Source organism: Piliocolobus tephrosceles, chromosome 8, assembly GCF_002776525.5.
Source record: "Piliocolobus tephrosceles isolate RC106 chromosome 8, ASM277652v3, whole genome shotgun sequence".
In the NCBI taxonomy this organism is placed as follows: domain Eukaryota; kingdom Metazoa; phylum Chordata; class Mammalia; order Primates; family Cercopithecidae; genus Piliocolobus; species Piliocolobus tephrosceles.
The window spans coordinates 52,488,935-52,502,482 of NC_045441.1; the positions used below are offsets into that span (position 1 = coordinate 52,488,935).

General features: G+C 42.6%; 1 protein-coding gene across 1 annotated transcript in view; it reads right to left on the minus strand.

Annotated features, from left to right (window-relative positions):
* The window catches only part of CREB5 (cAMP responsive element binding protein 5), a 417,587-nt gene that overhangs the window by 366,994 nt on the left and 37,045 nt on the right, over positions 1–13,548 (minus strand). The gene's annotated exons all lie outside the window — the stretch shown is intronic.

Here is a 13,548-nt window from a genome sequence, read left to right on the forward strand (position 1 = left end):
TATATATGTACAAAACTACAAGTGGGCTGTCTACATTGTACTCCAGTTTTCCTGTTTGAAAAATGACAATGGATTTACATATCTTCTGAAACAAAATCAGAACACATTGTGACATGAGAATTTTCTGCTTTTAATTTATTTAAATGAAAAAGTCTACATACTCAATCACATTCAGGAAATCATTTTACTAATCATCTGTTGGGAAAGTGTTACAATGACATGAAATTAGAGTTGTCACAGAAAATCCTAGAGGTACGGTTTCATGTAAGTCAGCCATTAGCTCACATCAAATATACATATTTCATTACTCAAGAAACACACCCTAATATATAGACTCCACTCATGATGAATTAATGGAAAATTATGACTACCAACAGGCTTTTATGCAGGAAAATAAATACCACCTATTGTCTACTCTAAACTCAGAGTCTGAACATCTAACCTACATAAATGCTAGAAAAGATACCCATCAAAGACTGCAGGAAACAGATCTTGTCTTGCTCATGGATGTCTAATATAATAGGCACTCCATAAACATTTGTTGAACAAATATGTGAATTCTCTCACCAAATCCTAGGTCTTCCTTCTTGTCTCTGTCTTTCCTTTATACACCTTATCTGGGGATTATATCTCTTTTTTTTTTTTTTTTTCAGAGGCAGGGTCTTGCTCTGTTGTCCAGGTTGGAGTGTAGTGGTGCCATCATAGCTCACAGATCATTGCAGCCTTGAACCCCTGGACTCCAATAATACTCCTGCCTCAGCCTCCCGAGTAGCCGGGACTGTGGGTGGGCACCACCAAACCTGGTAAGTTTTTGTGGGGATTTCGTTTTGTTGTTTTGTTTGTGTGGTCAGTAGAGATGTGAGTCTCACTATGTTGCCCAGGCTGGTTTCAAACTCCTGGGCGCGAGCAATTCTCCTGCCTTCTGAGTAGCTAGGCCTACAGGCACAAGCCACTATGCCCCCCATAAGATCCACATCTCCTTTACACACTTTCTTCCACCCCTTCCAGGCTTTCTTCTCCTTTTCCAGTTACTTTTCTCCCCTCTCACTTCATTCTTTCTCCCCTCTCTTTCCCCCACAACTCCCCCACATCTCACTAATGAATAGCTGACCTTTACAAAGAATTTACTGGCCTTCCTTTAATCCTCACAGTAACCCTACTGATGATGTTTTTTTTTAACCAGTCTGTCTTATTTATTGCCAATTCCTATGCTCTTTAGAAGTCATCTTAGCTATCACCATCTTCACGACGGATATCCTACCTGAAGAACGAATTAGGAGACCCCCTTGTGACTTTCCATGCCCTTTTGCCCTTACCCTCCTGAAAGCCATTGGAAGGCAAAACATACTAACATCAGAGTTAAAACTTCAGGCTCTGGAGTCAGATTGCTGGGCTTCAATTCTAGTTCTGCCACTTGCCAGCTATGTAATCAGGGATCTATGCTTCGTCTCTTTCTGTCTCAGTTTCCTTTCTGTCTCAGTTTCCTCATCTGTAAATTAGGGGAAATAACAGCACTAGCATATATATCATTGGGTTATGATGAAGTTTAAATAAAATGACATGTGTAAAGCAATTAGATATGTCATGTATATATTTATAGGTAAGTATTTTCCTCTTTACCTCTCCCTTTTTCCCTTTTTTATTTCTGTCTCTTCTCTTCCTGTAAACTTTTATTTCCTTTTATAAACATAATGATATTAATATGATTCCATGACACTTGTAAAATATGTAATCCTTTTCAAAATTCTTCTTCCTCAAAGCAATTCTGGGAAGCTGGCAGGAGAAATGATTTTATAGAGCCATCGAATGTCTTTATACATCTCATTACAGTAGTGGAACAAGTTGTAATCAGCCGGTAGTGAAGTTGGTGTGAGTAACAGAAGACGCGATCGCAGGACAGGACCTGCAGCTGTAGGAAAATCCTTCGCCTCAAAGTCCTCTTTATGTCACTCGTTTACTTCTCTGAGCCTTGTTTTCCTCATCTATAAAATGGGGATAATGATGCCTACTTTTTAAGACTGTGGTGAGGATTAAACAAGATAATATACATGAAGCATGTGTTCAGCGCCAGAAACATACAAAACACTCAGTAAACATTAATTAACGACAGCAGGACCCCACAAGAGCAACATGACAGAGCCAGTCAAAGACGAGGCCAGCATAAACCCAAGTGGGAATCTCTGCCCCCCATCATGTCATCCTGCTTTCCCACCTGCACATAGCCTACTCATGTTTCCAACATACACATCAGCTAATCCATAAATGTGTATCCATGTCTGCTGTCTGCCTCAGGCTGAAGCAAAAAGGGAGAGAAGTAGGGAGAGAGGCTGGAGTGCAGAAGAGGGGATGTAACCCATGAGGCAACTCATGTTGACAAGATTTCAAACCTAAAATCACCCTATGGACCCTGTCTTTCCATGACCTAATGAAGAAACACCAGTGCTACATGACTCTAATCCGACAACGAGCCTCACTCTTCTAGGAGGTCTTTGCAAAAGGAAAATGTTCCTTTGCCTGATCCTTCTTTTCAGTGCTTTCCCACTCTTCCAACCCAGAAGAAAAGACCGTCAACCTGAAAATTCAAGTTCTGACTGATCAAACAGAAAAACTGGATCACTGGACAAAGGCTGAGACAGGTGGGTGTGCAGCGGTGGCTGAATAGAAGCTCTGAAGATGGACACACACACACACACACAAGAGCATGACCAACACAAACCACTCAGGCTGAATTTCTCTGGAAGACTCAAATAAAGCCCAGTTTCACTGGGGCATTAGTGGATGGTCACTGGATGGGTGTGGGGAGCAGAATGGAGGCTCCAACAGCTACACTCCATCTTGGCAGGGAGAGTAACAGGGTGTGGGTGTACTGTCATCAGATCTGCACGACATCGACCCAGCCCATTACATCAGCAAGAATCATATCACTCAGGGAGCAATACAGGCCAGACCCACCAGGGTCATCACACCCACAGCACAGCATGCAAAGCTTTGGCTTCTCGCCTTCATGGCTTGTGCAGGACTCCCTGTAGGACCTGCCATTTCCAAGGCCCACTGTGTCTCAACCACCACCTACGTATTGCATTTATGTCAATCCATTTAATTCCCATGACACCTCTTCCACGAATACTATCACATCCATATTTCACTGGTGACTAGATTGGGCTCAGAGAGGCAAAGTCATTGACCAAGATCGCACAATCAGTGTGTGATAAAAGTGGGGTTCAAACCCAGATCTGTCTGAAACCACAGCTCTTGTGATTTTTTTTCAACAAACTACACGGCATCTACAGTAACTGTGGGATCCTTCTCTTGACACAGCCCTTTCCTGCCTGCCTATATTTGCGATTATATAACTTCAACGTTTAATAATAGCCAAAGGCCTTTTAAAATTCAATAATGGTAAAAGGCCTTTTCTTAAATGTCCCTGTAAACTTAAATCCAACTTTACATAAGTGTGAATTGCTCTTTGACATGTTCAAAGCACACCCATGTCATGTACATTTGCAATCCACGAAGCTAGGCCCCAATTCTGCCCATCTGTTTTAGAAATTGTACCAAGTCACATGGGGAATCACAACAAAGTTATCAGATCCTAGTCAGTTTATATCCTCTCATCACCCCCCTCCCAATTCATTTATTCAACAAATACTTGTGTAGTGAGTACTATATGGTCAGGTATCTTGCTAGGCACTGGAAGATATAAAATAAGTAACACACAGTCTCAGACCTTTCCTCAAGATCTAAAACTAAGTCTGTTTCCAACTCTCAGTTTCTGCTCTAGGGTTCTGTCTTGGCTCCCTATTTCTGAGTCTCTGTTCTAGTCACCTGAGTAGGAACACAGCTTCCTCTTATGGGGGATAGGGTCCTGTCATGCCCACCAACTCCCCTTTCGAGGCCTAGAGTCCTGTTCAATGACAAGAAATCTGAGGCGACAGCTCCTGTTCACCCTGAGGTCTTAGTGTGCCTGCCTGTTGGTACACCCGCCTCCTCATGTTGGACTCCCATTGCAAATCTCTCAATAGGACTGTGACCAGCTACTGCCACCACAGGCTCCAGGTTAAACCTTTTCTCAATAGGGCTGGCCCAAGATTCTGTCCTGAGGCGGGGACAAACCCAGTTCCAAGCCTGCCTACCCCTAATCCTACCTTAGCAAGTAACCAGATCACATCCAGCTGACTCCTAGACAAGATGGGAGTGGTCTCTGTTTCTCTGTCTGAAAGCCAGTCTCCTACAAACATCAGCTTTTCTGCATATATCTAACATTCCCAAGCACATCAACATAAAATCCAATCCCTGGAATTGTCCACTGTCAGAAATGTATAATTCATTTTATTTGCTTCTTGTCTAGTACTTCTCAAAAAAAATGTTTTTAAGTGTTAAAATTATTTTGGCAGAAAGATAAAGACTGTTTTCAGGTCAGCCACTCTCCAGATCCACCAATGAGTAGCAACTGCCTGACCCATGCAGGACACGGGGGAGGAGCTCATCCCTCTGCTTATTTCAGCGACTTCCTTCTCAGTGTATACAAATTTAGGTCCTTACGATGACCAGGTCAGTCCAAAATCTAGCAAGGGTAAAATTCGTAATCGCAGGTGCTATGGTTTGAATGTCCCCTCCAAAATTCATGTTGAAATTTAATTGCCATTGTGGCAGTATTAAGAGGCAGGACCTTTCAGAGGTGATTAGGTCATGAGGGCTCCATCCCCATGAATGAATTAATGGCATTATCACAAGAGTGGGTTAGTTGTCGTGGGAGTGGACTCCTGATACGAGAATACATCCAGCCCCATTTTCTCTCTGTCTTGAGTGCTCTCACTCTCTCTCACCCTTCTTTGCCATGTGATGCCCTCTGCTAGATTATTAAGTAGCAGGAAGGACCCCAAAAGATACCAGCACCATGTTCTTGGGCTTCCTCAGCCTCCAGAACCGTGAGCCAACTAAATCTTTCTTTATAAATTATCCATCTGTAATATTCTGTTATAACAGCAGAAAATGGACTAAGACATAAGAGAAAGCTTTACTCAGCTTTACAGAATAAAAAGCTTTACTCTTGTTCTGGCTGTTGCCAAACAAGAAGGGGTTGTGCCCAGGCACAATTCTGTAAAGAGAGAGCAAGAATAAAATAGGCGAGGTCTGTCTATATGCAAAATGGCAGACACAACACTCATATTTAAGGAAGACCTGCTTACCTGCCCCAGTGAAAGGGACTTGATCTTTAAAGAGGATTTTTTATTTACCTAAGAATTTCACAAAGACTTTGGAACTGCAACACCATCCAGGGCTCCTTTCTGGAGAGAATTATTGTGCTACCAAAAAGGTCTTTAGAAGCAGCCTCTTGGCTGGAGGAGTAGTGGCCCCATTAGCAGGCAATCCTTCACAATGAAGCCCCCCACCCCAGCCAAAGACCATTGTTACATGGCTTTCAATGCCCAATCCATAAGCGTGAGTGAGAGCATCCGAAACAGCACAAGAGAGATTTGTTTTCCAAGTGCAAAGGAAACAAACTAGGGGACAATTCTCCAAAGACTGAACCTTCATGACCAGCAAATGCCTGCTAGAAATTTATATGCTGTGAGTGTAAAAGCAGTGAAATTCGATAATCTCAAAGCCACAGATTTGTAACGTGCACTTATGTAAATATTTATGGATTCTTTGGGGGAAAAAATCAATCCTCTCAGCCTTTCTCTTTAGTACATGCTTCAGAGGGAACATTTTTTTCCTCTCAAGAGGAGGATGTAAACTCCAGCTATGGCTTAGGAAATTAAGTCAGCAGCCTGCCTAAGCATGATCTAAAGTCCATTTATAATTTCACTTTAAAAGATTATAACACATTATCTTCCCCAATACCAGTGAGAGCACAGAGAAAACACGATGGACCCTTCTGTGGCCTGGCCTCATGGGGACTGAGGTTAAAAGTTGATCAGGTCGGTAACACTTCTCAAACAATAAGAAATAAAAGGGAAGTTATCCGTCCATTGTCCAATCTTACCAAGGAGTGAAATGCATGCAGATCTCTACCCATATCCACCAGTGTCAGGCACAAGCACATATAGGCCCTTCACCCGACCCTCTGGCCAGAGCCATGGACGGTAGACTGTAATCCATCTCTTTCCTGCTTTCTCCCCTCTCTCATTCCTCCTTTACACTGTCCCCTGGGGGCTCTTCCTAAAATACTGGCTTTACTGTGTTTCACCGTCCCCACTTTAACTCCGCATTCCCCCATGAAGCATCAAAGCCCCAAAGCGCAGTCTTCACTCCTGAGTAGGATGGTCCAGGTGCTCCACTCTGTAACTTTGATTTGTATCCCCTGCCAAGCTCCTTCCTATCTGTGATCCTGAATCTCTTGCCACTACCTGAGAGCCTACCACATACTTACAGAATTTAATTTACAAATAGCATTTTTCTTCAAATAGCTAGTCAGCAGTACCCTTTCTCCCTTCTATGTTTAGTAAAATCTTGTTCTACTTAAAGGCTTGGTTCAAATGCCATCATGAGGAAATCTCTGAGCCTCCCACCTTCCCCCCTGTTCCACTCCCAAATCATCATGAACTGCTCTGTCTGATTCCTCCAACAGATGGGAAGCTTTCTCAGTCTGTCCATCCATCTCCACAGCTCCTGCAGTTCAGCTCAGGGCTTCCACATTGTAAGCATTTCCAAATGTGTCTGGGAATTGACTTATGCCTACCGATAAATGAATGATTTTAATGCCTCAAGATTAAACGTGTAACTGATGACTTGAAGCAGGTTTCATGAGTGGCTTTGCCCCCTTCTTCTTATTTTGTCAAAAGCTGTGTTAAAAACCTCTATTCATTATTTGATAAAAAGAACAGAAGTCAGTAGAGGTACCATGTTCATGCATGTCAGGGAGGTGCTCAGATCCCACTCCACACAATTACAGGGGAAGCTCTATTTAAGGACAAATCAGGTGGTGTGCTGAGGTCACTGTAAAACCACAACTTCACCATCCATGTGGAAGCAGGTACCAGTATACTCTGCTCTCCGCTGCCCACCAGCCCTGGGTCACATTCCATTAGAGTAGGTCGGATCTTCCAAGTGATGAAGTTACTGTTCATGGTGGCATACCAACTCAACTCAGTCCTTTCAAAAAACATTTTATATGCTTAATAGCACCTGTAGCAATAATATTCACTCCAGTTGGATCTGGGACCCTGGGACAAGCACTGGCCTTAGCTCCAATACCTACGTTCACTGACAACCAAGCATCATGGAAATAAGGTGAGGGTGGAGCGAGGGTGGACCTATCAGGACATAAGCTGGTCATTAGACTCAGGAGAAGGTGAGGTAGCCACAGGTGCTAAGAGGTGGCACCAGGAAGTAATTTGGCAAACATGAATGAGGAGGAAAACTGGAAAAGAGAAGTCCTGGGGGAATGCCCTGAGGAATGCCATAGGACAGCAGACAGCAGAAGGTCAGATGCTGCCTCACTATCCTCACAGGTGCCTCTGGAGCCACACTCAGGCCAATCTGAATGACTTCGAACAGAAGTTATGAGGAAACTTATACAGGAATAAGAATCGGAGCCAGGCACAGTAGCTCAGGCCTGTAATCCCAGCACTTGGGGAAGCCGAGACGGGCGGATCGTGAGGTCAGGAGATTGAGACCATCCTGGCTAACACGGTGAAACCCCATCTCTACTAAAAACACAAAAAATTAGCCCCGGGCGTGGTGGCGGGCGCCTGTAGTCCCAGCTCCTGGGGAGGCTGAGGCAGGAGAATGGCGTGAACCCGGGAGGCGGAGCTTGCAGTGAGCCGAGATCGCGCCACTGCGCTGCAGCCTGGGCGACAGAGCGAGACTCCCTCTCAAACAAACAAACAAAAAAGAATTGGAGAGGAGTCTCTTTCAGTTAGCAACTACTTTGGACCAGAGCCTCTTCCAGCAAAAAGGTTTAAAAAACCTGTCTCGCGCCCCTAACAAAATAAAGAGGGCAGCATTTTCATTTACAAAGATTTTATTTTGTTTTATCGCAGTGCCCTTGGGGGCAGCTTGCACCTCTAGCAATTTCATGGGTGATGGTATTTATACCAGATATAGCTAGAACAGTAGCACATAGAAGGGCAGGCCCTGCTTCAAGGGCCTTGGGGAAATCGTTGGGGTGTTTCATTTTGTTTCTTACCATGATTGGAGGGGTGTTATGGGCCTTTAGTGGGCAAGGATCAAGGATGCCAATTGTTTTGTCATAAGCAAGACACGCCTGCCAGGCACTTGCCTTGCACTCACCCACTTAACTCTCGAGTGCCATTCATGTAGAGGAAACATACATTTAAAATCATATGAGGAGATAACTCAATTTTATACGTATAAACTAAATGTCTCTGTGTGGGTTTTGTTATTGTTGTTGTTTTGAGACAGGGTCTTGCTCTGTCACCCAGGCTGGAGTGCAGTGGTATAATCATGGATCACAGCAGCCTCTACTTCCCAGGCCCAAGCAATCCTCCTACCCCAGCCTCCAGAGTAGCTGGGACTACAGGCATGTGCCACCATGCCCAGCTAATTTTGTTGATTTTTTGTAGAGATGGGGTCTCACCATATTGCCTAGACTTGTCTCAAACTCCTGAGCTCAAGCAATCCTCCCACCTTGACCTCCCAAAGTGCTGGGATCATAGGTGTAGGCCACTACGCCTGGCCACTAAATGTATTTTTGCATTATTTTAAGATATACAGAAATTTTCAGAACTGCAACCTGGAAATTAAGAGAAGATTGTATTTGGTTTAATTTAGAACCTTCCAGAGAGTTACTCACCATTTGGGAAAATCAGTGTTGCCAACACAAGGCACCGATGTCAGGCTGCACATTCATAGCTGCGAATTTCTGTTCATGCATGATCTTCCCTTCCTTCAGTCTTCCAGTGTGGCAGCCTGGAGTTGGCATGAAACACTGTGCTGCTTTCCCCATTGGACCCACCCCTCCTTGATCCATTCTCTGTCTTTCTCTGTCCTGCTCTCTCTACCAGAGGCTGAACTCTATGGACTGAGTCCCCCAGGCCTTTTCCCACTTGTTTCCAGCTTTCTGCCAATAAGAGGGAGTGGCAAGAGACCAGAGGGTGAAAAGAGAGAAAGGCTGGAGTATTCTTTCCCTGCCCCACACCTTGCTGCTTCCCTCTTTAGGCCCCAGCTCTCAAGGGGCTCTGGGAACACCATTCCCTCCCCTGCTCCTGCAGGGCTAGCGATGGTAACAACTTCAAGCTGTTCCTAGTGCCTGGATCCTTCCTCATCCTCAATTGGATCCCCTAATCCTACCCTCACCTTCATTCAAGTCTTTATAGTTAAACTCTTTTTACCATGTTGTTTCCTGTCAGGACCCTGACTGATACAAATACAAATTATTTTATTAAAATTACATTTATTTTATTTCTTTGTTATATTACATTTAGGTTATTTTTATAATCATGTGTCTAGGGTGGGTTTTTTAGTCTATAAAATTCATTGTAAATTGTAATGATTTACTATAAAATATTTGTCATAAAGAAGAATGATTTGACTCTGATAGGGTTTGTTTTTTAATCTATACAACTCATTGGAAAACTTATAATGGTTTATTATAAAATATTTGTCATAAAGAAAGACCATTTGAATCAGATAGGGCTAGTGACAATGAAGGCATGGTAGGGAGAAACAAAACTTTGACTACTACAGACAAAGTGCTGAGATTCTGCAGTGATGCTGACGTCCATGATAGAAAGAAATCACCACTCTAAGATGGGGTGGTGCAGCACTGAAATGGACCAATAGATGATGAAGGAAAAGCAGAGTCCAAGCAGGGACCTTTCTCCCTGGTAGCTAAAGCTGGCAGCTAAAGTTAGTACCATACAGAGTGACACCTTCATGCAACTTCCATTGTTGTCAATATGTATATGTTCAATGTGAATATACTTCAAAATGCAGTATCTGCTTGGGAAACCCTATGGAGCTTATTCAAGAATGTGAGCTCAGGGATCACTTTTAAAGTAAGGCAAGTGAATTGCATGTAAAGCCAACCCACCTTTACATTTAAGTTCCCAGGACCCAGGATGCAGAGACTAATTTAGCAACACTCTCTAGACAATGGTATCCACATAGGGATGCTCCTGTAGGACCGCCATACTTCTGTACACATGCAACCTTTGGTTCCCTTGTCCCACTTCCACTGTATATCTACAGCATATGTGTTTGCACATGTACACACACACACACAGATGTACCATGAAACCTCTAGGCAGATTCAAAACACCCTATTTGTAAGCTACAACCTCACAAACCAGCTTCACTCAAGAATAATTTTCCAGGAAAAAAAAAGTGCATATAGATATAGACACACACACACACACACACACACACACACACACACACTTTGGCAAAGGGACAGAATAGCACCCCAGAAAAGTGGCTAGAATCCAGACCTATTGTAAAATACCCAAATAACCTTGGCCTTACTTGTTTATGCCCAAACCATAGAAAGACTTACAGAAAGCCTAACACAGCTGGGATAACTTTAGGTCTGAGGAAACTTAGATGCCAGCCACAGTATAGAATAGCTACTTTCCAATTAAGTTATTGTAATGAATGCACAAATTAAGGGGGAGTTCTTCCAGGAGGAGAATTACCAAGGAGAGACCCTCCCTCTGAATCATAATTTTACTTCTACTTCCCTTTGCGCACCTCACACCCACTCCATAGGCACACACCACAGACCCCTTTAAAGTTTTCCAGATCACAGCCAGTGCTGGTGTACTTGTTACATCATTTACATCTGTTACAGCAGCTGAAAAATCAGTAATATGTTTTGCCCAAATCACCATGACTTGAGGCACAAAGAGCCAGGTTCCCCTCTATAGACCTAGAGTTCCTTCTAGACCTGCAAATGGTCAAGAATGGTGAATACTTGCCACATTTCAGGGCTTCCTCTGCCTCCAGGTTATAATACCATAAAGATATGCATCTACTTCATCACCAATCACTCCAAACACCCCATCACATCAGAAAGAAAATTACTATTTCAAAAAGAAATGAATTGCAGAGAATATATGTTATAATCCACTGTATAAATTTTGCCAAGACTTGAGACAAATCTGGAAAGTCAGTGCTTATCTCCTGCCACCCTGTGTTTCCCTTCTCCCATCTAGGACCCACAAACAGACAGAGAGCAGGGGGTGAAAAGTTGTGACAGGTGGAGGATCAAGCCAAGTGGATTCAGCTCCTGTGGCAACCCATTATCTGGGGAAAATTATGGTTTAACATCAACCATTTGAGTTGCCGCAATGACTCTTTTCTAAATCTATGTTGGGCATTTCCTAATTGCATATTTTCTTCAGCATGAGAAATTGCAAGCTTGGTAAATTATCTATTTCAATATTTTGCATCATATGCCAGTCAAGCATCCAAAGGGCAGTTTAGAACAGCAGGTATCACACTTTCGAACTGGGATAATTTTTGAGATCTTCCAGGCTCTTCCTTCACTAGCTGTTTCTAGTGTCATATTATGTAAAGCCTTCAGATGCCCATAATTTAAAACTCAGCTAGGCATATTATAATTACCCTTGGGCTTTTTATTATCTTGGTTCAACAGAAAGCATCAGAATCATTATTACCAGTCACAAGAAGATTCATCAATCAAACAGCAGCTATTATGCTGACATTCTCCTTTGTAAAGAAAAGACCAAAAATAAATAAATAAAGACAAAGAAAATTTGAACTCATTAGCAATGTCCATCGATTTTCCAAAATAACAGCTTCTCTTGTTATTGCAGGGAATGTGTGATTTAATTCCTGTGGTCCAAACGAAGTCCAAAGATTCGATCTCTCCACTGACCGAGCTCCTCTCACAGGCTAGACCCTTAAATTCTGACAGCTCCTAAGTCTAAGAAAACTCAGTGGTATTTGACTGTTTCACTGTGAAGTAAAGGATGGGAGGGAGATAGGAGGAAGAGGAAAGGCTGACAGAAACCCTTTTAGGAGAGACTGACAGAGTAATCAACCTTAGTCAAACAATTTTAAGCAACCAATGAAGTTTTTTAAAAAGTTAATCAATGTAACATTGACATTAGGAATATTCTTCTTTGAGAAGCCCTTGAGTTACGACCTCAGGTCCCCCAGAGAAGGATCCTAACACATGATTTGGTCAAGCAACAAACACAAATTGCATAGTCATAATTATGAATGCAATTTACTGATTTTTCATTGTTAGAGTTAACCAAAAGCACAGAAGATATCATTGGGATTGCAAGATAAAATATAAAGGAAAATCACTTAACAATGTGGAAGTAACTATGCAGATGCCAAAGGTGGAATGTAGAAGAGAGGAGGACAAGGAAAGGATCCTAAGAGAGCTTAGAGCTCCATCTTTTGCAAAACGATGGAAAGTTGGTGGGCCACAAAGGGAAGGTTTAAGTGTACAGCCAATAGTGAAAGCAATAATGGAATAAAGTAATAAGAGAAGGCAGAGGTAGAGGAGACACAGGACAACTGAGCTGAATCCCCATCTGGCAAAGCAGAGACTTACGAGATGTTATAACAGCTAATAAATAAAAAAACAAAGATAGAAGCATGTTATTGAGTTTAGCAGTAACTTCTCAAAACAAAAACAAAACAAAACAAAACAAAAATTTAGAAAAGATTGCCTTTAGTGAGCAGTCAGGGGAAATGATAATATTTAAGTTCTTTAGAGTATGATTTACTTTGCTTCCATGCGCACATATTACATGGAAGAGGAGAAGAAGAAGAAACTTGGCCAAAATTAAGAGGAGGGAAATGCCATTTTAAAAAAGGTAAGAGGGGTTGGTAATGCTTATGAACTGATTAAGAAGCCAGAGTTTCATTTCTACCTCATCAAGCCTAGGTGTGTGAGCAGAGAATAGAAAGAATCTCAAAGTAGAAGTCACAACAGCCTGCATCCCAGTCATGGTGCTACTCCCAGCAGTGTGAACAAAAGCAAGTCATTTAACCCCTCTGGGCTTGGCTTCCATGTCTGTAAAATGAAAAGGTTAGACTAAATCATCTCTAACACTGCCTGGCCCCAGGGCCCACGTTCCTGGATTTACACTGAAAACCTGAAAACCCAGCTAGCTTGTCAATTCCTCCTCTTGTGACTCCATCTACCCCTGCAGAGACTAAAATATTCAGGCCTTACATGTTCTAGAAGGCATGGTTGGTGACCAGCCAAGCCACCTGAAGAATTTAGGAGGTTAAAGACTCACTTCAATATCTGAAAAGTCCTCCCGAGAACATATGAAAAGAGTAGTAAAATCCAACAGCCAAGCCCACCAACTCCATGTCACTAACACTAAAGGTTCCTGGGCCCAGAAGAAAAACAAAGAGCCCAGAGAACGAAAAGCCTGCACTGCTGTCTTGCCACAGCCAAACTGAGCTCTCCAACACCACATTAAGCAGATCTAGAATATATTGGAAGCAATAAAAAAATAAAACTGTACATATACTGTGTTAGGGTTCTCTAGAGGGACAGAACTGATAGGATAGATACAAATTTATAAATGGAACTTTATTAAGTATTAATTTGTATGATCACAAAGTCCCACAATAGGCTGTCTGCAAGCT